Source organism: Sphaerodactylus townsendi, linkage group LG04 (assembly GCF_021028975.2).
Source record: "Sphaerodactylus townsendi isolate TG3544 linkage group LG04, MPM_Stown_v2.3, whole genome shotgun sequence".
Taxonomy (NCBI): Eukaryota; Metazoa; Chordata; class Lepidosauria; order Squamata; family Sphaerodactylidae; genus Sphaerodactylus; species Sphaerodactylus townsendi.
The window spans coordinates 85834741-85857901 of NC_059428.1; the positions used below are offsets into that span (position 1 = coordinate 85834741).

The window sequence follows — 23161 nt, forward strand, 5'->3', positions numbered from 1 at the left end:
AATGTATTGATCTGAATTTCACAGGGATTTCTGTTGATGCAAAAGGGTCATCATAAATTTCTCCGTCCTTCTATAGACCTCCACCTTCCCTCTCACTGGCTCCCTGGGAGCTACATTTGAAGAGTTATTTGGGGATGCAGGGGTGGCAGAAGATGGAGTCATGCTCCACTAACGGAAATGGCTCCATCAGCAGAAACGTTTGAAGGGATCCAAGTCTTTTTGGTAAAGATGACAAACAATTTTAGGGACAATATGTTTAGAAACTTCCAGTCCCTAATATTAACTTGTAAGCTCAAACTCTATGACATACAACATTTCCTAACATTGTTAATCAGTATGCTCCTTTTGATTGATTGTCCTGAACTACGTGGAGCATCATATGGTGCACTATTTAACCCAAATCCAAGATTCAGTACTAACAAGTATTGCATGTTTATCAGAGATACTTCATGTGTAAAAAAAAAGCTGACTCGTTTTCACTGCTGGTTGACCAGATCTTTATTGTGATGTTAGAAGGATAGTTATGATGTACAGAGCTGAATGAGAGTGCACCCAGGCAGCTTTCTGCTGGCTGAAAACAGGCTAGGCTGGTGGGCTGGGGCAGGGCGAGGTGAGGTGAGGGAGGAAGCCTGGTGCATGTGCCTGGTGCAACATGTACCCCCCGTCCCCTTGTAGCTACGCCACTGATTATATGCCTGTTATGTGTTGGGGTGAAAAGCGGATCCTGAATATTGCCAAATTTTTTGGCATTTGGTGAGGGGGGAGCTTTGATCCTGCTGCCACTTTAAAAAGATTGGGGTGGGGATCCTCTCTCTCTCTCTTTCTTCCTCCCTCCTTCATTTACTTGCTGGTCAGCCAGAATTCAGCTCTGCACTTCTGCTGCCACCTCCAATTTCTATGTGGGTCTTGAGGGCAGCTAGTGGCCTAGATCCAAACACTGGGCTAGGCCCAGCCTGGTGCCTCTGGGACCCATGTAGAAATTCAAAGATGCCACGGAATTTTTTTGGTGCAGGTTTAATAAACAGCCCCAAAATTAAAAAACAAAAAAAACCCACACACCCATAATGATATGGGGGTTTGGCATTTTTGCTTTTTCCGAAAATAGTTGAGTCTAATAAATTCAAACATGAAAAATACCCCAAAACTTTGTCCACCCCTAGTTATGTACCATGAAGTTGCTTCTGAATTATAGTGACTATATGAATTAGTGATTTTTCAGTAATCCTGTCACTGGCATCCTCACTCAGAAATTGCAAACTGAAGGTCATGACTACCTTTATTGAGTCACTCCATCCATCTCATGTTACGTCATTCTCTTTTTTTTATTGCTTTCAATTTTTCCCAGCATTATAGTCTTTTCCAGTGAATCTTATACTCTCACTAAGTGAAAGTATGTTAGCCTCAGTTTACTGATTTTAGCTTCTCGGCAGAGTCTAGGCTTGTTGTGATCTAAAACCCACTTATATGTCCTTTTGGCAGTCCAGCTATCCATAAAACTCTGCCACAACGCCACATTTCACATTAATCCATTTTCTTCCTGTCATCTTTCTTCACTGTCCAACTTTTGCACCCATGGATAGTAACAGGGAATACTATGGCATAAATTATCTTGATCTTGGTATCCAGTAGCATTTCTTGATACCGAAGGATCTTTTCTAGGGCATCCAAGGCTGCCCTTCCCAGTGTTACCATTCTTCTGATTTCTTGGTTGCAGTCTCCTTTTTGATTGATGATTATACCAAGGAATAGAAAATCAATTGCATTTTTGTAACACCTCAGTAATTATTACTTTTTTTCTTCCTGATGTTCAGTTGTAATCCTGTTTTGCCGCTTTCTCCTTCATTCATCAGTAGTCATTTTCTTCCAGAAAGAACAGCTCTGCATTTGCCTAAAATCATGCAGCAAAGATGTTTCTGATAGCTGTGATTTGACTAAATGGTCTCCCAATATTACACAGAAAAAAGTGTCAACATCAATGGACATTTATTAACATTTAATTTTGGATCACACAGGGCTTTCCTGCCAGAACCCAGGCAGAAGTATCAGGAAGTGGAATTTTCATTCCCATTTCACAAATCATGCTGAATTTACCATCTCCATATCCCCCTTCTCCACATTATTTCTCTTCACCTCCTTCTAGCAGCACCCATAGCCTCACCTGTCTCTGTTTCCTTTTCTCCTTCCAACCCAGCAAAACTTTAATCTGTGATCCATTTTCAGCTACATTTATTATTTATTTACGTCACACTGATTGCAGTTGGACAGTAGTAAGCGGCCAGTCCTGGGTGAGTCATGCCAGTTGTGTGGTATCAAGTTGCCAGGAGTTGTTGCCAGGCCTAGCCTTCAAAGATCAAAACAGTTCTGGAAAGGGCCCTGCCCCTCCCTCTGCCTTTTACTGATGAAAAGCAAGGCTTGAAGGCTGGAAATACTGTCATGATTGCTTAGCAACCCTCACAATGGTCACTACAAAGGGCATTCCTTTCTTAAAAGCACAAGTGCTGCTTCAACTGTTCTGGGGGGAATTAATACCCCAATGTAATCCTTTTTAGTTCACAGATTTTTCTGCAAACCTGGAGCTATTTCAGGCTAGTAGAAAGATGCACTTTGGCTGTTCATCAGAGGCGTACCTGGGGTAAATGGTGCCCAGAGACAAATTGTCTCCAAGACACCCCCCAGGCTCTGCTCCCCCGCCCCCAGGCTCTGCCCCCTACTGCCCTCGACCCCACCCATGTCACCATGGACATGGTAAGGTCTAGGGTGCCCACCTCCCCCCAGACTCCCGCTGCCGGCTGGGCTCCCAGCAGGCAGCCTGCAGTCTCTTCTGACCTCCCCTCCTGGCAGGCCAGAAGAGACTTCAGTCCCGGCCTCGGAGACCTTCTTTTATAAGCACTGAGGCCAGAGGTGGGGCTTGGGGAGCAGGAAGGGGTGGGACTTCCTGCTCCCGAAGCCCCACCCCCAGCCTCAGTGCTTATAAAAGAAGGTCTCCGAGGCTGAGACTGAAGTCTCTTCTGGCCTGCCTGGAGGGGAGTTCAGAAGAGACTGCAGGCTGCCGGCTGGGAGCCCAGCCGGCAGCGGGAGTCTGGGGGGAGGTGGGCACCCTAGACCTTACCATTTCCATGGTGACATGGGTGGGGTCGAGGGCAGTGGGGGGGAGGAAGGGAGCGGGGGAGTCCAGGGCAGGGTTGAGGGTGCTTGGAGACAGCAGGAAGTTCTGCTGTCTCGTCATTTTTGCGTGCCTCGGATGGGGTCGAGGCACGCGAAACAGCAGGACTTCCTGGTCACGTGGGGGGGGGGCTGATTTTGCACCCCCCCACATGACCAGAAGAGTGGTGCCCAGGGACAAGGGGTACCCCTTATCCCTAGGCAGATACGCCACTGCTGTTCTTGCCTCCAGTCTCTGGATTTAGGGATCCACAGATATGGCCACATTGAGAATTAGATATATTGACTGGGTAAACCATAACCGATAACCACAGTGGGCATATACATAGATAAATCACTGAAGAGGGCCCTTTGGCACAAGGACACTTATGTATTATTTAATATTGTAGTCAAGATATGAAAATCACTGTGGAAGAATGAATTTAGTCTATGAAATGCAGGAATTTTGGTTAAAGTTATTGTGAACATGAATTGTCAAAGGCTTTCATAGCCGGAATCAACTAGCAGTTGTGGGTTTTCCAGGCTGTGTGGCTGTGGTCTGGTAGTTTTTGCCCACATCTATGACTGGCATCTTCAGAGGAATGTCACAGTGAAACACATCTCATCATGACATACCTCTGAAGATACCAGCCATAACTGCAGGTGAAACATTAGAAGCGAAAACTACGTGACCATGGCCACACAGCCCAGAAAATCCACAACAGCCAGAATCATGAAGCTGGTAATACTCCACATTTTTTTTTTGGGGGGGGGGGGGGATTCATAAGAGAGTCCATCTGAGGAAGTTATGTCTGATGGCAAATTGGCAATTTAAATATCTAAATGACACCTGTAGTATAAACCCATTTTGAAAATTGCTGTGGAGGTTTGAGGTGTTAGACCTAAAGCTGTTTCTGCTGCCTTAATTCTCATGAACGTCCAGGTAATACCAAATAAAGTCACTATTGATTAATGATTACAGTTTGATTATTTTAAAAACAATAGAATGTACAAAGGTTGCCACAGTATTTTGTCTCCATTTGTCGCTGCCCTGTTGTACTGGCTGGTATGTCTCATTATTTTTTTAAGGGGCTTTTTTGGCAGCAAAATTTTTTAAGCTGGTTTTTATAATACATTGTGGACATTTCATACCAGTAAGTTCTACATCTGAATCCCTTTACTTGTTACTTTACAACTAAATTCTGAACCTGAATCCCTTTATTTGTTACTTTTCAACAACTTTATCAATACTACAAAACACACACAGGCTTTATACAACTGCTGCCCAGAGGAACAGCTGCTCAATTTGAGAAAGAGAATGAGAACCATGAAAAGATAACGCACTATCTACAATTCCTTATAACCTCTGAAAAATGCAATATCCTATTAAAGTACAGATCATTAAATTGAAATTCTCAGTCGGAGAAAAATTAAGGATAATGTGGTATTTGAAAGGAAAGGTTATGCAATGATGGTGGGTTTTGCATAATCACCATGGATAGAACGCTTTATGGCATTCATATGATGTATTCAACATATGGCATCCCTCAGTGCTATTATTACTGCTGCCACTATTTCTTCTACAGCTCTGTTGGATCATCTGTGGTGTAACTGAGGGGACAGAGAAGTGGTATAAAATTCTGGTGACTTTGGAATTCAGGCAAATTGTCATTGGGAAAAGTTGCATGCCTGTTCTAATCACGCATCTTGTTCTGATGAAGTAGTGATCCCAGTTTGGCATAAGGAGGGGCAGATTCCACTTGTGGCCCATGGTGCACTTTCGACTGGGTCTGCCTAGTTGCTGCCTGGTGATTTCCTGCTTAACTTTGACTGTGCATATGCAGATTGCTACCGGTGGGCCCTCCTGGCCCATTCTTGCGGTTTCTTGTTGCTTGCAGTTCTCCCCTGTTTATTAAATCTAGCAGGAGTTCAATTTTTTCTCACTGCAGATGGTGATGAGATGGACAGTGGAACCCAAGTAGACAATGTCCACCGGTTCAGCCCTGTATGCAACTTATCCCTGAAATCAGGCTCCATCCCTGAAGACTGGAAGATGGCCAATGTCACACCAATCTTTAAGAAAGGATCTAGGGGGGACCCGGGAAATTACAGGCCAGTCAGTTTGACATCTGTTCCTGGTAAATTAGTAGAATCTATCATTAAAGATAAAATTATAAAACATGTAGAAAAGCAAGACCTGCTGAGAAAGAGTCAGCATGGCTTTTGCAGAGGCAAATCCTGTCTTACAAACTTACTAGAATTCTTTGAGGGTGTAAACAGGCATGTGGACAGGGGTGAACCGGTGGACATTGTCTACTTGGATTTCCAAAAGGCTTTTGACAAAGTTCCTCACCAGAGACTGTTGAGAAAACTCAGCAATGAAGGAATAAGAGGGGAAGTCCTCCTATGGATTAAAAACTGGTTGAGAAACAGGAAGCAAAGAGTGGGTGTAAATGGGAAGTTCTCACAATGGAGAGATGTCGGGAGTGGTGTCCCCCAAGGATCCGTTTTGGGACCAGTGCTCTTTAACCTATTCATAAATGACCTGGAAGTAGGGGTGGGTAGCGTGGTGGCCAAGTTTGCAGATGATACCATGATTGTGAGAACCACAAAGGATTGCCAAGAGCTCCAAACGGACCTTGATAAATTAGGTGAGTGGGCTCAGAAATGGCAAATGCAGTTCAATGTAGCAAAATGTAAAGTGATGCACATAGGGGCAAAAAATCCAAACTTCACATACACGCTACAGGGGTCAGTGCTATCAGTCACAGACCAGGAAAGGGATTTAGGCGTCTTAGTTGATAGTTCCATGGGAATGTCAACTCAATGCATGGCAGCTGTAAAAAAGGCAAACTCTATGCTGGGGATAATTAGGAAAGGAATTGAGAATAAAACTACAAAGATTGTCATGCCCTTATATAAAGCAGTGGTGCAACCGCACTTGGAGTACTGTGTCCAGTTCTGGTCGCCACATCTCAAAAAGGATATTGAGGAGATAGAAAAAGTGCAGAGAAGGGCAACAAGGATGATTGAGGGACTGGAGCACCTTCCCTATGAGGAGAGGCTGCAGCGTTTGGGACTCTTTAGTTTGGAGAGGAGGCGGCTGAGGGGGGATATGATTGAAGTCTACAAAATTATGCATGGGGTAGAAAATGTTGACAGAGAGAAATTTTTCTCTCTTTCTCACAATACTAGAACCAGGGGGCATGCATTGAACATGCTGGGGGAAAAGAATTAGGACTAATAAAAGGAAACACTTCTTCACGCAACGTGTGATTGGTGTTTGGAATATGCTGCCACAGGAGGTGGTGATGGCCACTAACCTGGATACCTTTAAAAGGGGCTTGGACAGATTTATGGAGGAGAAGTCGATTTATGGCTACCAATCTTGATCCTCCTTGATCTGAGATTGCAAATGCCTTAACAGACCAGGTGATCGGGAGCAACAGCCGCAGAAGGCCATTGCGTTCACATCCTACATGTGAGCTCCCAAAGGCACCTGGTGGGCCACTGCGAGTAGCAGAGAGCTGGACTAGATGGACTTTGGTCTGATCCAGCTGGCTTGTTCTTATGTTCTTATGTTCTTAACCCAGGAAGCACAAGATAAGGAACATGGCGGCGGCAACACCTCTTCCAGGCTTCTTTTATTTACTTTTTTCTTTTTTAACTTCATTTGAATCCCACCTTTCTCCACAGTGGGAACAAAGGCAGATAACATTATTCTCTGCTCCTCCTTTTTATATGCATAACAGAGGAGTTAAGCTGAAAGTACATGACTGGTCCAAAATCACCCAGCAAGCTTCCTCATGAAGAAAAGGCTTCCTCATGAAGAAAAGGCTTCCTCATGAAGAAAAGGTCTCCCAGACCCTATTCTGAAGATTTAACAACTACTACGCTATACGGTAGCAAGCAATCAGGACTAGTTAAGTCATGCAAGCTGGATGGTATGAAGTCCCCCAGTAGTTCCTGCCAAACCGAGGGTTGCCAACCTCCAGGCGAGTCCTGAGATCTCCTGGTTTTACAAATGATCATCCAATGACAGCGATCTGTTCTCCTGAATATAATGGCTGCTTTGGAGGGTGGACTCTATGGCATTATATCTGGTTTAAGCAGGGGCGTAACGAGGCAGCCCTGGGCAAACTGTAGCCCTGGGCAAAACCTGAGTTGGATGCCGGCCCCCCGGGCGGCCACTCCACCACGACCAAATTTTTTTTGCACCAGGACATTGGTGCCTGCAGGGGGTGCACTTTTAGACATATCAGCACCAAAATTTCAGCATATCATCAGGAGACTGTCCTTATGCTACCCCCCAAGTTTGGTGAGGTTTGGTACAAGGAGTCCAAAGTTATGGACTCCCAAAGGGGGTGCCCCATCCCCCATTGTTTCCAATGGGAGCTAATAGATGGGGGCTACAGTTTGAGGGTCCATAACTTTGGACCCCCTGAACCAAACTGCACCAAACCTTGGGGGTGCCATCATGACAGTCTCTAGATGATACCCTGAAGTTTTGGTGCTGATACGTCCAAGAATGCCCTCCCTGCAAGAACATCCCAAAATTTGCCCAAGAATCTTTGTTGTGCATTGAATTTTCTGCATTGCTGTCAATGGGGGTTTGTAGAGGCTGGGGGGGGGGCACATACTTCTTGAAGGCACAGTCTCAAAACTTTCAGGGAGTCTCATCAGGGAGACTGTCCTAATGAAGTACTCCCCCCAGGAGTTTGATGCAGTGGTTAGGATTCAGGGACCAAAGTTATGGACCCTCAAAACTGTAGCCCCCATCTCCTATTAGCTTCCATTGGAAACAATGGGGGATAGGGGCACCCCCTTTGGGAGTCCCTAACTTTGGACTCCCTGAACCAAACCTCACCAAACTTGGGGGGTAGCATAAGGACAGTCTCCTGATGATACGCTGAAATTTTGGTGCCACTAGCCTAAAAACCACTAAAATACCCAAAAACAAACCCAGCATTTTGATGCCCCCCACAAGGTGATGCCCTGGGCAGCTGCCCACCTTGCCCAATGGGCATTATGCCAGTGGGTTTAAGCCATTCCCCCAACCATACCCTTCTTCGCCTCTACCACAAATTTCCAGGAATTTCCCAGGGTGGAGCTTACAACCCTACACCCAGCCCAGACTCCAATAAGTCCTTCCTCAAAGGCTGAATAAGCGCTGGAAATAACCTGCTCCCTCCCCCTGCCTTTTACTCACAGAAACTCTAAGTCTGGAATGCTGTGGCTACTAACAGCCAGAGGAATCTGTTTCTTAAAGCTAAAGACATTTCTCTTATTACTTTAGAATTTTTAAACCCTCCAATGTTTTGGGGTTTTTTTATTTAAATTTCATATTTTTCTGAAAAACTGGAGTGTATTTTTGGTTTGTAGAAAGATCTGTCTTGCCTGTTCACAGCTCTAGTCACCAAATTTAAGCACCCTCAAATTTGGCAGACTTCGCTAGAAGAATATACAAGTGGAAATTGCAAGGACAAGGATGGGAGGCATTTCATTTTTCTTGCCCCACTATTTCTTCTTTTCCATTCCTGAAAGCCCCCATTCCTCTCTCCCTTTCCTGTTTCCTTCTCTCCTCCTCCCCTTCCCACCCACCCAACCACCAACCTACATTTACCTTCCCTTTTGTCTTCATGTTTCTTTGCACCCACCCCCCACCTCACACAGCAGTCTCTACCTAGGAAAACTATGGCCCAGTTGTGTGGTGACAACCACTGGGCTAGACCCGTGAGCATAGAAGGGACACCTCAAATAATATTTCATGTTTGCCCACAACATATTATTTCCTCTTCCCCTTCTCCTGTCATCCCTCATATCCTTTCCTTTCCCTGCCTCATTCTGAATAGGTCACTGGGGAGAGCAAGGCCACAGAAGACAAGTTGGTTTGTGGGTCTATTTTTTGTTAATACATTATGATATTAAATTGATGTGTTGTCTTGATTTTTCACTATTTTTATGCTGTGGGCACCATGGAATCATGTTTGGAAAGATCTATATCCAGTGATTTGAACATAATAAGGAGGGACAAGGGTCATACAGATGATATGTCTCAAAATTCCAAGAGTTCTGTCCATTTTTATCCAACTGCACTATCTGAAAGGTATTCTACACAAATGGACAGATCATTACTCTTGAATCATCTGATCCTGTTGCTGCTAATGTAGAATCCATGTTGGAATGGCTATGAGAGATTTTATCCACGAAGAGCTTAGCAAAATTATTAAAGTGGACTGCAGAGCGGTCTGCCTTCTCCTGTCAGCCATGACCCAATAGTCCTTGACCACCCAGAAGAGTTCTGCAGGTCTGCATTGTGTAGATGCACTGGTGGCAGAGAGATTTTGTTTGTTTGGTGCCTTTACTGGCATGGAGTAGGCTTTAAAATGAGCTATAGCTCCTCCTTGTTGGTTTTATCCCAAGTCTTTTTACTGTTGCTCTAAACATTTCCCCTTTTCATCATCCACAGCTCCTTAGTAAACCAAGAAGCTATCCAGGCTCTTAGAACTGGACAGGGAATCTTGGTGCAGTCATATCAGTTACTCAGGTTTTTGTACCATCCCAGAGAACAACCAGGACATTTAAAGGAGCACCCTAATGCTGTCTGAAAACCTGTCAGGTCCATTAGATGATGAGGTGGATCATTCTGATCACTCTCCCAGCCCTGTGGTGTCTTGGTACCCTTGTAAGTCTAGATCCTGACAAGCTTTGATCAGCCTATGACAAGGGGATCATCTTCAACCCTCCCACCTTCAGATCACCTTCTTTCTGCCCAGAGCAAAATACCAGATCAAGAATGTGACCTGCACAGTGTGTGGCCCTGATATTACCTGCGACACTCTCATGATTTTCATGGAGATGATGGAATTCTGACGTGTAGAATTCTGGAACCAACCAGAAATCTGAAACAGAGATGAAGCAAAGCTTAAGTATTAACATGACACACCAAGCAATCCAAAAATAGAACAGTGGGAACCTACTTACAACAACAGATGATAGAAACTATATTTAGTTATATAGTCTACAGTCCCAAACTCTTAATCCAAGCTTCTTTCTGAACCATATTGTTGTTGTGCAAGCTCTATTTCCTGTGCAAAAAGCCCTCTTGAATAATTCAGTTTGGCATAGTTTGTCGAAATGTGGCATTAGAAGGGTTTATATCACAATGGATGTGAATTCCAAACAGACGAGCTCTGGTAGTATTTTGATTTTTTAAATTCCAATGCTGAGTCAGTCTCTGGCTCTGTCCCATTAGTTCCTGCAACATTAGCAAAGTCTGATTGCAATTTCCTTGGAGCATCAAAGAACTAAAAAAATCAGGAGTACTTTAAGGGGAGTGGGAAAATAGTTGACCACCCTAACTATGACTGACTGTGCCACTAGTTCTACTTGCATGAGGGCCATTGTGTCATTGTGACAAATAGCAAGCATTTCTATCAAAGCCTATTATCTGACCGAACACTCTGGCTGAAACAATATTACTGACATTATTGCACAAAGAAGAAATTGACTCAATCAATCACTATGGCAATAAGCAAAATAAAACAATCATAGACACTCAAAATAGGCAAAGAGATTGAAATTGATGAACATGCATAATGCATTTATTGCAAGGTTATTCATTCTTCCTGCAATAAATATGTTGTGTATGTCTATAAATTTCATTTGTTTCATCAATGTATTTTCTGGTGTGTCTAACAGCTGTTTGTGTTCGCTGATATATGTGATCATAGCTCACAATCTTGAACATGGGGGCACATGTGGGCCTTGAAATGTCACTGGATGCACATAAAGTCATGTCTTGGCTTTAGTTATACAATTTGTTATTGTACAACAGCACAAGTGCTAGAGCGAAATACTAAACAGAACCACATATATTGAAGACCATGGACTTCTGTGAACTTAGAAGAGTATTAGGATTACATTGGTAAGTGTACTGAAGCAGCTGTGATCATGAGGTCTAAAGAAGAAACAAATACCTTCTTAAACAGCAATTCAGCCATAAATTCAAACACACAGAGCAGTCTTTGAGAAATTGCCTACCCATCGGCTGTGTGTAGGTAATATCAATGCAATTTCATTATCATCATTATCAGTATGTCAAATGGTAAAGTTGGTGCCACCGTGAGCCAATAAAGGATACAGCAAAAACAGACTATCCACCGACAAGTTGGAGCTGCCAGGCATGCAGAAAATGTAACTTTATGAAATAATAAAAAAGAAAAAGACCACCACCACCCCCAAATGTAGCCTGAGCATGTTCCAACAGCCACAGAATGGTGAAAGTAGTACAAAGCAAGAAATTCTACAGAGGACTGAAACCCTGGCCTGCCTCTGAGGGCACAGAGAATCCTGGAGGGGAAGATTCTAGGATGGAAGAAATGTCAGAATAATTATGTCCCCTCCTCCCTGTAGTTTACTGTTGGGCTCTCAGCTTGTTCCATCTAATAGTAAATTTGATAGTTAAATTTGATAATTTCATAAAAGCTGCAGACAAGGGTGAATTATTGCACAGTTGAGAAATGATTACATTTTGTAAATTAAAAAAAATCTCTTCCCTTAAAAGGAAACTGTTGATGCTAAGTTCACTCACTTTTTGAGGGCTACTGAGCATTCGCTGAAGGAGGAAGGAAAGAAAAATACAACAGAAAAGAAAATTGGCTTGGGTGTTGTGTGGTTTCCGGACTGTATGCTATGTTCTAGTAGCATTTTCTCCTGACGTTTTGCCTGCATCTGTGGCTGGTATCTTCAGAGGATCTGAAGATGCCAGCCACAGAGGATCCTCTGGAGATGCCAGCCACAGATGCAGGCAAAACATCAGGAGAAAATGCTACTAGAACACAGCCATACAGCCAGGAAACATAAATATGCAAATATATGCATGAGGGGGGTTTCACTTCTCCACACAGACCATACAGCCACAACACCCCAGTGATTCCAGCTGTGAAAGCGTTCAACAAAAAATTGGCTTGCTTGGTTCCTAAGAACTTTACAACTCCATCCAAATGGGGGGGGGGCAGAATCTACCAGGTGAGCAGCTGACCCAGAGGATTTGCTCTTCTGTGTCATTTGCCCCAGCTGGCATGCGGCTGCTGTTCTTCCCAGCAGTAGGACATGGCTCCAGATGTGGTCCCGGCACTCCCATGGATACTGCCAGCATAGCAGGGGTAGTTTGGGTATGTGGCCAGGTGAGGAACCAACATTAGTTGTCTGCCTCCCGGCCATAGCTGTCATTACGCCAATGGCCCAGGTTTGGGACATACACCACCAAAAAGGTGGGGTAAATCCATTAAGCCCAAAAAAGGCTTCCTGGTAGTGGAAAGGCTTTTTCACATTGTAAACCTCCCCATGCAGCCAGGAAGCCTCTATGGGGGCAGCAGCCTAATTCAAGTCATGACACTGTGGCCAGGCACCCAGCCCCTTGGATGCCATCCTAACCAGAGTTATACTTTTTAAAGTCTACTGAAGTCAATGGGCTTAGGATAGTGTAACTCTGCTTAAGATTGCAAAGTAAGAGTATTTTGGAGGTAGAGACTTGTATGGGTGGGAGTAATTTGTTTATCTGTAGCTTCATGGGCAAGCAAGTTGTCTAGATATGGGCAGAAAAGTACCAGCTGAACAAGATATTTTATTACAGTGAGAGAAGTTCAGCATTGGAATTGTCTGCCTTGGGTGGTGGTGGGATTTCCCTCTCTGGCAGTCTTCAAGCAGTGGCTGGATTATCAATTCAGGGATACCGATCTTGCATTTAGTAGGGGGTTGGATTAGCTGGCCTGTATGGCCCATTCCAACTCTATAATTCTATGACAATAATGACAGTCAGTGTGGTGTAGTGGTTAAGAGCAGCAGACTCTAATCTGGAGAACTATATTCAATTCCCCACTACTCCACATGCAACCTGCTGGGTGACCTTGGTCCAATCATAGTTCTCTAAGAACTCTTTCAGTCCACACAGAGGAAGGTAATGGCAAACCATCTCCAGATGTCTCTTGCCTTGAAAACCATATGGGGTCACCAGCTATGACTGAACAGGAAACTTTTTAATGCTTATCCTTTTCTGTTTACAACTATAAATATGCAAATATATGCATGAGGGGGGTTTCACTTCTCCACACAGACCACTGATTTATACAAGATCAGTCATGTCTTCTCAGACTGGCAGAAGCTCTCCAAGGATCCAAGTAGAGGCCTTTCAACATTGCCTGATTTGTTTAAATGGAGATTCCGGGGATTGAACGTGGGATCTTCTGCATGACTAGCATATGTTTTATCACTGAGCAACATCCTTGCCAGTCATTCTCTCCCAACTTAACCTATCTCACAAGTTTACTGTGAGAATAAAAATGGAAGAAGTGAGAATCATATATGCTGCCCTGAGATCATATATGGAGAAAATCATATATGGAGAAAAGAAAATCAGTCATGGGTTTCATTGTTGAAAACATGGGAACAAGATTGCTAGCTTAGACCTGGGTTAAGAATTGAAGGTTCAAAAAACCCTTATTTTTTTTGAGGTTTTTGAGGAGCAGCAGTGCCGTAGTGGCTAAGAGCAGGTGCACGCTGATCTGGAGGAACCGGGTTTGATTCCCAGCTCTGCCACTTGAGTTGTGCAGGCTTATCTGGGGAATTCAGATTAGCCTGTACACTCCCACACACGCCAGCTGGGTGACCTTGGGCTAGTCACAACTTTCCAGATCTCTCTCAGCCCCACCCACCTCGCAGGGTGTTTGTTGTGAGGGGGGAAGGGAAAGGAGATTGTCAGCCCCTTTGAGTCTCCTACAGGAGAGAAAGGGGGATATAAATCCAACTCCTCCTCCTCCTGTTTTTCTTCTTCTTCTTCATTTCTCTGCTCGATGCACTAAATAAATACTTGTCAGTGCCAATATCAGCTTCCATTCTGATTCACTCACATGCCCATAAAATGTGCATTTTTATACTTGTGCCTCTTCTGAGTATTAATGCTAGCAGACCCCTAAAATATGTTGAACTGTATCTGGAAAAATCTCCTGAGATGCTTAGCCTAAATTTAAAACAGGGTAGCAGCTGGATAGACAAAACATAGTCCAGCTGCAGAGGCTCTATTCTACCTTTGAACAGATCCCTTCTGATTTGCTCCATTTTGTTTTATTTTTTCCTTCCCATCTTTAAAATGAACTTATTCTTAAAGGATTCATCATTTATGATTCTGCACAAACTGAGCCACCTCTAAGTAAAAGAAAAGCTTACCCCTACCCCTACAATGCCTAGGTAAGCCTCTTGTTAGGTTGGTATTTGGATGTGAGACCACTAAAGAAGTATAGGGTTGCTACACAGAGACAGGCAATGGCAAACCATCTCTGTTGGTCTCTTGCATTGAAAATGCTTGCTGTAGGTTGGCTGCAACTTGACAGTATTTTCCGCCGCCACCACTTGTATCATATCCATTCACATGAGTAAAAGCCCTTGGGAACTTATCACCCAGCATGAAGTTCACTTTAACCTATGAAACCATTCTGAGATCATGGCCCTCTTTCTGCCCACTGCTTTCAGGGAGCCACTTCTCATGTTTTTTATTTCATAGTACATTTCTTAAGATATGCAGTGTGAGCAACCACCTGATAAATATGGTACTTATAGCTTACAAACAGTTATGTATTAATCTTTCCACTAACCAGCTTTTGAGAACGTCACTTATCATAGGCCTGGGAATTATACGTACACAACTATCAATTCAAGATAGAAAAGAACATGTTATGGCCAAAACCACATGAATTTTGTAAAGTGCAATTGAAATGCAATTGTAAATCACCCTACCTGCTTGGCAAATCAATTCAGAAAACCAATATAAGCATATTTCAGACTGCCTTTCTGTTTTTCACACATCAGAATACCTGTTATTTCAACATTCAAAATTGGCTTTCAGTTTTTCACGTTTTAATTGGCACATGCAAATGTGGCATTCCTTAGGTCAAAAAGAAAGTAGTGTATACTCAAACATACAAAAAATGTAAACCAAAGAAAGGTAGAATTATACTAGCATTTTTACAGAGTATAGGCAGAGTATATATATTTTGTATATAGTATACACGGAACTTCTTAATTAAAATGCTGATTTATATCCTTGATTTCTGTGAACTGTCCTTGTGTTTGCCATTCGCAAGGAGGTCATCTTCATTTTTATTCTTTTCTTACCATTGTCATTTACTTGTTTTTCTGAGGAACAAAGTGCTCCTCTGCTCTTGAAATCTCATGCAACAAAACATTTGAAATGCATGTGTCCTCTTTTTCGTCATCTCATTTATTTTCCCACACCTTTCTGTCACCCTTCTTGCTGCAAGAAACCCAGATAGGTCTTGTGTAAGTGTGTTGAGAATGTGTTAGTGATGACAATGCTGCCATCTTTTGGCTAGGGAATGAATACTATTCTGTAATGATCAACGCTTGACTGCCAAGTGCTTTAATAGGACATTAATCTCTCTGTGTCCCAGTTGCTCTGCTGTGACATAAAGCACCCACCCTGACATTATTCACTGTATCTAATAGCTGTGCAGATGATGAAGCTGCACTGTGAAGCCACCCGCAAACAAATAGGGGTCTATTCAAACAAATAGACCCCACGTCAGTATAAGAGAAAATGTTACTTTGAAAATGGATCAAAAAGGGAACAAAACTCTAAAAACCTGGCCTATGGAAGAATGAGAATGCTCCTGAAGGCAAGGATCATTGAAAACATCTGTGAGGATGAGTAATTAGCCTGTGGGAGGAGAACTTGATGGATAGGGTAGAAATTTGATTCCCAATTCCTCCCATAATTCCTTGACCCACTTTTTTTCTTTCTAAATGATATTCAGGTCCCTGAGTTACCATACCGCCCTGCAGGGATGTAGGTATAGATTTTTTGTGGGGGGGTTCGGGGGTGGGATCACACCCCCACCCGTCCCTAGGGCATGGCCACACCTCCCCAAGGCCCGCCCCTGGCCTAGCGCTTATAAAAGCAGCTCTCCGAGGTCGGGAATGGCAGACTCCCCTGCCCTGCCCTCCCCTGCCCCTCCCCTCTGGGCAGAGGCATAGAGGGAAAATGGAGCCTGGTGCAAAATCTGAGTTTTGCGACCCATCCCCCCCCCCCCAGGGGCAGCCACTGTGATGCTGGAATCCACCCCCAAACAGCATCACTCAATGGTGTTTAAACTAGAGAACCCAAATTCTCCTTTCAAATCCACCTTAAAGGGAGAATCTGGGGTCCCTAGTTAAACAACATTGAAAGTGATGCTGTTTGGGGGTGGATTATCCCCCACCCTGAAACAGTATCACTTTCAATGTGGCATAGTGGTTAACATCAGGTGCATTCTAATCTGGAGGAACCGGGTTTGATTCCCTGCTCTGCCACTTGAGCTGTGGAGGCTTATCTGGGGAATTCAAATTAGCCTGTGCACTCCCACACATGCCAGCTGGGTGATCTTGGGCTAGTCACAGCTTTTCGGAGCTCTCTCAGCCCCACCCACCTCACAGGGTGTTTGTTGTGAGGGAGCAAGGGCAAGGAGATTGTAAGCCCCTTTGAGTCTCCTACAGGAGAGAAAGGAGGGATATAAATCCAAACTCTTCTTCTTCTAAACTGAGGACCTCAGATTCTCCCTTTAAATCCATGCCGAAGGGGGTGGATTTAAAAGAAGAATCTGGGGAAATGGGGGGGGGTTGCTGTCAGGGGTGCAATAGTTAAGCTAGCAGCACCAAATTTTCAGGGTATCTTTAGGAGTCTCTCCTAATGATACCACCCAGGTTTGGTGAAGGTTGGGTTAGGGGGTCCAAAGTTATGGACCCTCAAAGTGTAGCCCCCATCTCCTATTAGCTCCCATTGGAAACAATGGGGGATGGGGCACCCCCTTTGGGATTCCATAGCTTTGGACTCCCTGGACCAAACTTCACAAAACCTGGGTGGTATCAATAAGAGACTCTCCTGATAATGCATCCCAGGTTTGGTGAAGTTTGGTTCAGGGGGTCCAAAATTATGGACCCTCAAATGTGTAGCCCCCATCGTCTATTAGCTCCCATTGGAAACAATGGAGGATGGGGGCACCCTACAAATATCCTACCCTCCTAAGGGCCAATCGCCCAGTGCCATTGACACCTTTCCATCTTTGTCACTGTGCCCAACGTGTTGCCCCCTGGAACCAGAGGCTGGCTGTTTGGTTCTGAAACCGGGATATCAAAGATGAGGAGGATATTGCGCAGGAAGCTGAAAGGGAAAATCAAGAGAGTCAAAACTGTCCAAGATGCTTGGAGGTTATTTAAAAACACAGTCATAAAAGCTCAGCTGGAATGTGTTCTGCAGGTTAGGAAAGGCAGACCCAGTCCAAAAGAAAGCCACCATAGTTAACAAGGGAGGTTGAGAAAATTATCAGAAAAAAGAAGATGTCTTTTAGAAAATGGAAGTCCAGCTCGACTGATGAAGAATACGAGAAGGAACACAAATGGTGGCAAAAGAGAAGCAAGTTAGCTGTAAGGGAGGCGAAAAAGGATTATGAGGAATGCATAGCTGCGAACATCAAGGCCAGCAACAAACAGTCCTTCAAGTACATCAAAAGTAGGAAGCCAGCTAGGGAAGTGGTAGGGCCATTAGATGACGAAGGAACAAAAGGTTTGCTAAAGGAGGACAGGGAGATTGCACAGAAACTGAATGAATTCTTTGCATCTGTTTTCACCCAAGAGGAGGTGAGAAAAATTCTGGCACCTGAACCAAGCTTCTTAGGAGGCAAATCTGAGGAACTAGCAAAGATAGTGGTAGACAAGGAAGAAGTTCTGGCAGCCATTGATAAACTAAATGCTACCAAATCCCGTGGCCCAGATTGCATTCACCCTTCTTAAAGGGCTCAAGCATGAAATTGCTGATCTTCTCACTTTAATATGCAATTTATCTTTGAAACCAGCCCCCAACCCTGAAGACTGGAAGATGGCCAATGTCACACCAATCTTTAAGAAAGGAACTAGGGGGGGACCCAAGAAATTACAGGCCAGTAAGTTTGACATCTGTTCCTGGCAAATTAGTAAAATCTATCATTAAAGATAAAATTATAAAACATGTTGAAAAGTAAGACTGGCTGAGGAAGAGTCCTGCCTTACAAACTTACCAGAGTTCTTTGAGTGTGTAAACAGGCATGTGGATAAGGGGGAACCTGGATTTCCAAAAGGCTTTTAACAAAGTTCCTCACCAGAGACTATTGAGAAACTCAGTAATCAAGGAAGAGGGGAAGTCCTCCTATGGATTCAAAACTGGTTGAGAAACCGGAAGCAAAGGGTGGGTGTAAATGGGAAGTTCTCACAATGGAGAGATGTAGGGAGTGGTGTCCCCCAAGGATCCGTTTGGGGACCAGTGCTCTTTAACCTATTCATAAATGACCTGGAAGTAAAGATTTAAGAACAGGTAGCGTGAATTTGTGGCCAAAATGAGGAGACAGTAGTAGGAGTAGGAGGGTTTAGGATTCCGCGGTAACTCTAATCTGGAGGAACCGGGTTTGATTCCCAGCTCTGTCGCCTGAGCTGTGGAGGCTTATCTGGGGAATTCAGATTAGCCTGTACACTCCCACACCTGCCAGCTGGGTGACCTTGGGCTAGTCATAGCTTCTCGGAGCTCTCTCAGCCCCACCTATCCCACAGGGTGTTTGTTGTGAGGGGGGAAGGGCAAGGAGATTGTAAGCCCCTTTGAGTCTCCTACAGGAGAGAAAGGGGGTTATAAATCCAAACTATTCTTCTTTTTCTTCTCCCCTCCAATCAGAGGCGTTGCAAGGGAAAATGGAGCCTGGTGCAAAATCTGAGTTTTGGGGGGGGGCCCAATGGGCAGCCGCTGTGATGCTGGAATCCACCCCCAATCAGCATCATTTTCAATGGTGTTTAAACTAGGCAACCCAGATTCTCCTTTTAAATCCACCTTAAAGGGAGAATCTGGGGTCCCCATGTCCGAAGCTCTGGCCCTGTTTGTGGTTTTTTGTATTTTTTAATGTTTTTCCGGTTTTGGAGTGCAGTGGGCGCAGTTTTTAGGCTAGCACCAAAATTTCAGGGATTTTTTTTGGGAAACTCTCCTGATGATACCACCCAGGTTTGGTGAGGTTTGGTTCAGGGGGTCCAAAGTTATGGACTCCCAAAGGGGGTGCCCCATCTCCCATTGTTTCCAATGGGAGCTAATAGATGGGGGCTACATCTTTGAGGGTCCATAACTTTGGACCCCCTGAAACAACACTTCACCAAACCTGGGTGGTATCAGGAGAGTCTCCTAAAGATACCCTGAAATGTTGGTGCTGCTAGCTTAACAATTGCACTCCTGACATCAGGCACCCCCCTCTCCCAAATTTCCCCAGATTCTCCTTTTAAATTCACCCCCTTCGGCATAGATTTAAAGGGAGAATCTGAAGTCCCTAGTTTAAACATTGAAAGTGATGCTGTTTTAGGGTTGAGGAAAAATCCTTTCCAAGAAAAAATGAATGGTTAAACAAATTGAACAACACGTTTTGTATGATTACATTGGTGGCACATTTAAAAAGAAAGCCTTTAAGCAATGTTGATATTTGAAAACAAATGGTTCATCAGATTAACAGAGGCTTGTAAAAATGATGGGGCATAAAGCATAATGTTATGCTACAAAGCATAATTTTAAAAGACTACATACTAAATTTAAAAACAATAGAGGGAAAATTGCCCCCAAAGATATATCATGATTTGTGAAAGGAAACAGACACAGTCTTTGAAGCTGCATTGGCTTCCTATTGGGCTGAGAAGGGGTTGTTATAGCCAGGAGAAGCAATTAAAACAAGACTGTAATGAAAATCTGTGCTTAATAACCTGCTACTGAGACCAGGGAGACTATCGGGATTTGTAGAGATCAATTTTTCTAAACTGGTGTGCATTTCTACTTTAATAATTGCTTGCAGACTATTTGGTTGCCCAAAATACTGCTCTTATTACCGAAGTTTGAAATGCCAGTAGCTACAAATGCATTACCAGGGGCAGAGGGGCTTGAATCCCAGGGATTCCTTTGAGGGGGGAGGTGCAGGAAGAGCTCCCACCCCAATTGATAGCCCAGCCTTGCCACCAGCAATGGCAACCACCACACCTCCTCTTCTACCTCCTGCCACTGACCACCTGCCGCCTCTTCCCCAGGTTTGGAGGCTCCCCATCAGGGGCTGAGTGCACAGGGCAGCAGGTGCAGTGCCAACCATGCCAACCACCATGCCTCCTCTTCTGCACCCTAGACCCACCAGTCTCTGCCTCATGTCACCCTCAGAGTTCCCGGGAGAAGCAGATCCATCAGAAGTTGGGGGGGGGGGGAATGAGAGGCAAATCCAAAAGTTGTGGAGGAAGAGACAGATATAGAAGGGGGGGGGGTGAGAGGCAGATCAGTCAGACTGGGGTGGGGGGTTTAGAGGCAGATCCAAAAGCTGGGAAGTGACATGCAGATTCAAAAGTTGGATAGAGAGAGGCAGATCCAAAGGTGGGCAGAGAGGTAAGAGTTGGGCATAACTTATATGTCAATTCAACTTTCCCCTCTTTCACTGTCCAAGTCCATTTAATGAGGTTTACTCAATTCTAGAGATAAGCAGAGAATCTTATGTGGAATTGGCTGCCCTGTGATGTCTGAGATGGTCCTCAGGAATGGATCTTTGCTTCTCTTTCAAGCCCTGTTCACAAGTTACTTTGAATGCATGTACGATCTATGTACAATGTACACTTGATTTAGGTTTATATCTGTGTTGAGTAATTTTTACTGTGTTAAGTACATATGTCATTTAAACCTCAGATTTATTCAGGTCCGTGGTTTCATTTGTAAAGTTGACATGTTTTGGGGTTTTCTTACAAAAGGCATGTATATGGAAGTTGAATGTGCATTCACTGTAACATGTGAACACAGTTTCTCTCTTGTTTGCATGCCTTGGAGGTGGCATTAAGGAGACAGTAAAAGTACAAGACCCCCCCCCCCCCCGAATGCACTTTTCCAGCAAAACCTCTCCACATATTATGTTCTACTGCACAATTCAAAATATTTGGGGAGAAAGCAAGAAGCCTGTGTGCATGTATGAACTGATCTTTTGTATAGCATGAAGCAGTACCTTAACGTTTGCTGCTCTTAGCAGGTGAATGCCTCATACATGAAACTTTTAGATCTCCTTGGACTCCATGCTTTCCAGTGGAGTCTGTTCACACATTTACTGGTGCCACAGGTTTAAGGGATGCATGTGTAAACTACCTTCTAGGATACTTCTGATGCAGTGCACTTCCTAATACTTCCAGTGTTCTCCTCCTGTGCCATACACAGGTATAGGTCTTCTGTGCGCTGTTTTTATCATGGTACTATGATAAGGTGGTCTGAGAACAGGAGTGTTCTTGGTTGGGAAGGGACTGGACAAGCAGAGGCCAGGGAGGCATTTTAAGGAGAATAGTTGGCACAACAGGGTAGCAGAGGCCTTTCCATCTTCCAGTGGTGGAAGCTGTGGCCTAAGATCTAAATCAGAAAATCCAGGCAAGAAGTGCATGTGGAGGTCCTGCTGTGGAGGCATAATGTGGCATTCATTGGATCTGAGATTTATACATTTCTCATTGCTTTTATTGTGTTCCAAAGTGCTCCATTTTAATAAGTACTTTATATGAAATTTTTGCCATTCATAATAATTTTTTAGAGAATTCAATTGGGATTTCATTGTTCAAAGAGTTTTAAACTTGAAATTTCCAGTAGATATGAACTTGAAAATCCTTACTTGCATTAACTTTGTAGTCATCCTTATACTGAAAAGGGCGTAGGCTACTTCACTGGACTCCATGGGGCTTTGCCATTGACTTCGTAGGTGCTGTATTCAGCAGAAAAATCTAGCATCCTTTGATTTTTGATATCCAGAAGTTCCATCAGTTGAAATCTAAGGCTGATTCCGCATGGGCCAAAAACAGCAGTGTGAAAACGGTGTGAAAATGGTGTAAATGGGTTTAAAATGGTGTAAAAGGGTTTATACTGTTTTCACACCATTTTCACACCGCTGTTTTTGACCCATGCGGAATCAGCCTAAGATTCTGACGGAAGCAAGGAAGATGAAATTTCTAAATATAATTGGAAAAATACAGCTCTGCTTGTGATGCTTACCCAAGTCCAGGAGATGGCAGAATTGTACAACAGAAGCGAAAGGGAATGTAAAGCGAAAGGGACCGCCAGTACAAGCAGGTAAGGGCAATGTCTACAATAGCAAGACTGAGCATGCCCTTTCCAGTACTGAATGGTTTTGTCTAATAACAAAACATGAATTTATTTTTCCCGCCTTGTTTGGGTACAAGTATCATACTGCATTGTCCCCACAACGCTTCCTCCTAATTCAGACTCATTTTTCTCCAGTGAAATCCGATTCCTATGACAAAGGGTTTCAGATACGACTCGGAACATGTTCCGTTGTCTTTGAGCATGCTCGGTAGTATTTTGCAGGAGCATCTGCCCCTTCTTTGATCTTAAGACCGCCTCTTCCCTGCAGGAAGGAAGAAGGTGCAGGCGCCGGTTTGAGTTGGGTGTCTTGCAGCCAAAGTACGTGTGCGGCGGTTCGGTTTTTGTTTTGCGATTTGAGTGATGTGCGGCGAGGCGAGGCGAGGCGAGGCGAGGGGTGGTTTGCTGCTGTTTGCAGCCGCGAGCTTTTCCTTCTTGAGAGTCTGATCCTCAGCGGGCAGAGGTGTATGGGAGCCATATGGCGCGCGGAGACAAAAACCCCCCTCCAGGCGCCCCCACCGTTCAGAACAGCGTGGCATGGCGCCCTGCCAGCCACGGAGTCCCGCCCCCACCGCTTCACACACACACACCCTCCCCCACACACACACTTACTTGAGCCGGAGGGGGATTCTGTCCGCCGGAGCAGCTGGGCAGGGAAGGGAAGCCGTCTGCGCTACAGCCAGCCCTTCTTCCCCGCCCAGCAGCACCAGACCTGCGGCGCGAGAGAGGCAGGATGGGAAGCCGGCTGGCTCCCCCCCCTTCCTTGCACCCGCATCACCAGTACTCGCACTGCAAGTACAGGGTCGGCAAGAGGAG

The 23161-nt window shown here is 44.4% G+C and overlaps 1 protein-coding gene and 1 long non-coding RNA gene across 4 annotated transcripts in view; one reads left to right on the forward strand and one right to left on the reverse strand.

The window, feature by feature from the left end:
- Positions 1 to 480: 480 nt before the first annotated feature.
- LOC125431976 lies at positions 481 to 23129 on the reverse strand. Of its 2 annotated transcripts, none has more exons than XR_007244372.1 (3): positions 22958 to 23129; positions 9972 to 10043; positions 481 to 1888 (listed from the first exon to the last, which is right to left on the reverse strand). It is a non-coding gene; the product is annotated as an uncharacterized LOC125431976 (long non-coding RNA). The 2 variants fall into 2 exon arrangements; XR_007244371.1 differs by lacking the exon at positions 22958 to 23129 and adding an exon at positions 21861 to 22015.
- Positions 22557 to 23161, forward strand: part of GEMIN8 (gem nuclear organelle associated protein 8) — a 53213-nt gene continuing 52608 nt past the window's right edge. The window contains exon 1 of one of the 2 annotated variants that reach the window (XM_048495239.1): positions 22557 to 22666. The gene's annotated coding sequence lies outside the window, so the exon portion shown is untranslated. The remainder of the gene's footprint in view (positions 22667 to 23161) is intronic. The other variant, XM_048495240.1, reaches the window with a different exon arrangement.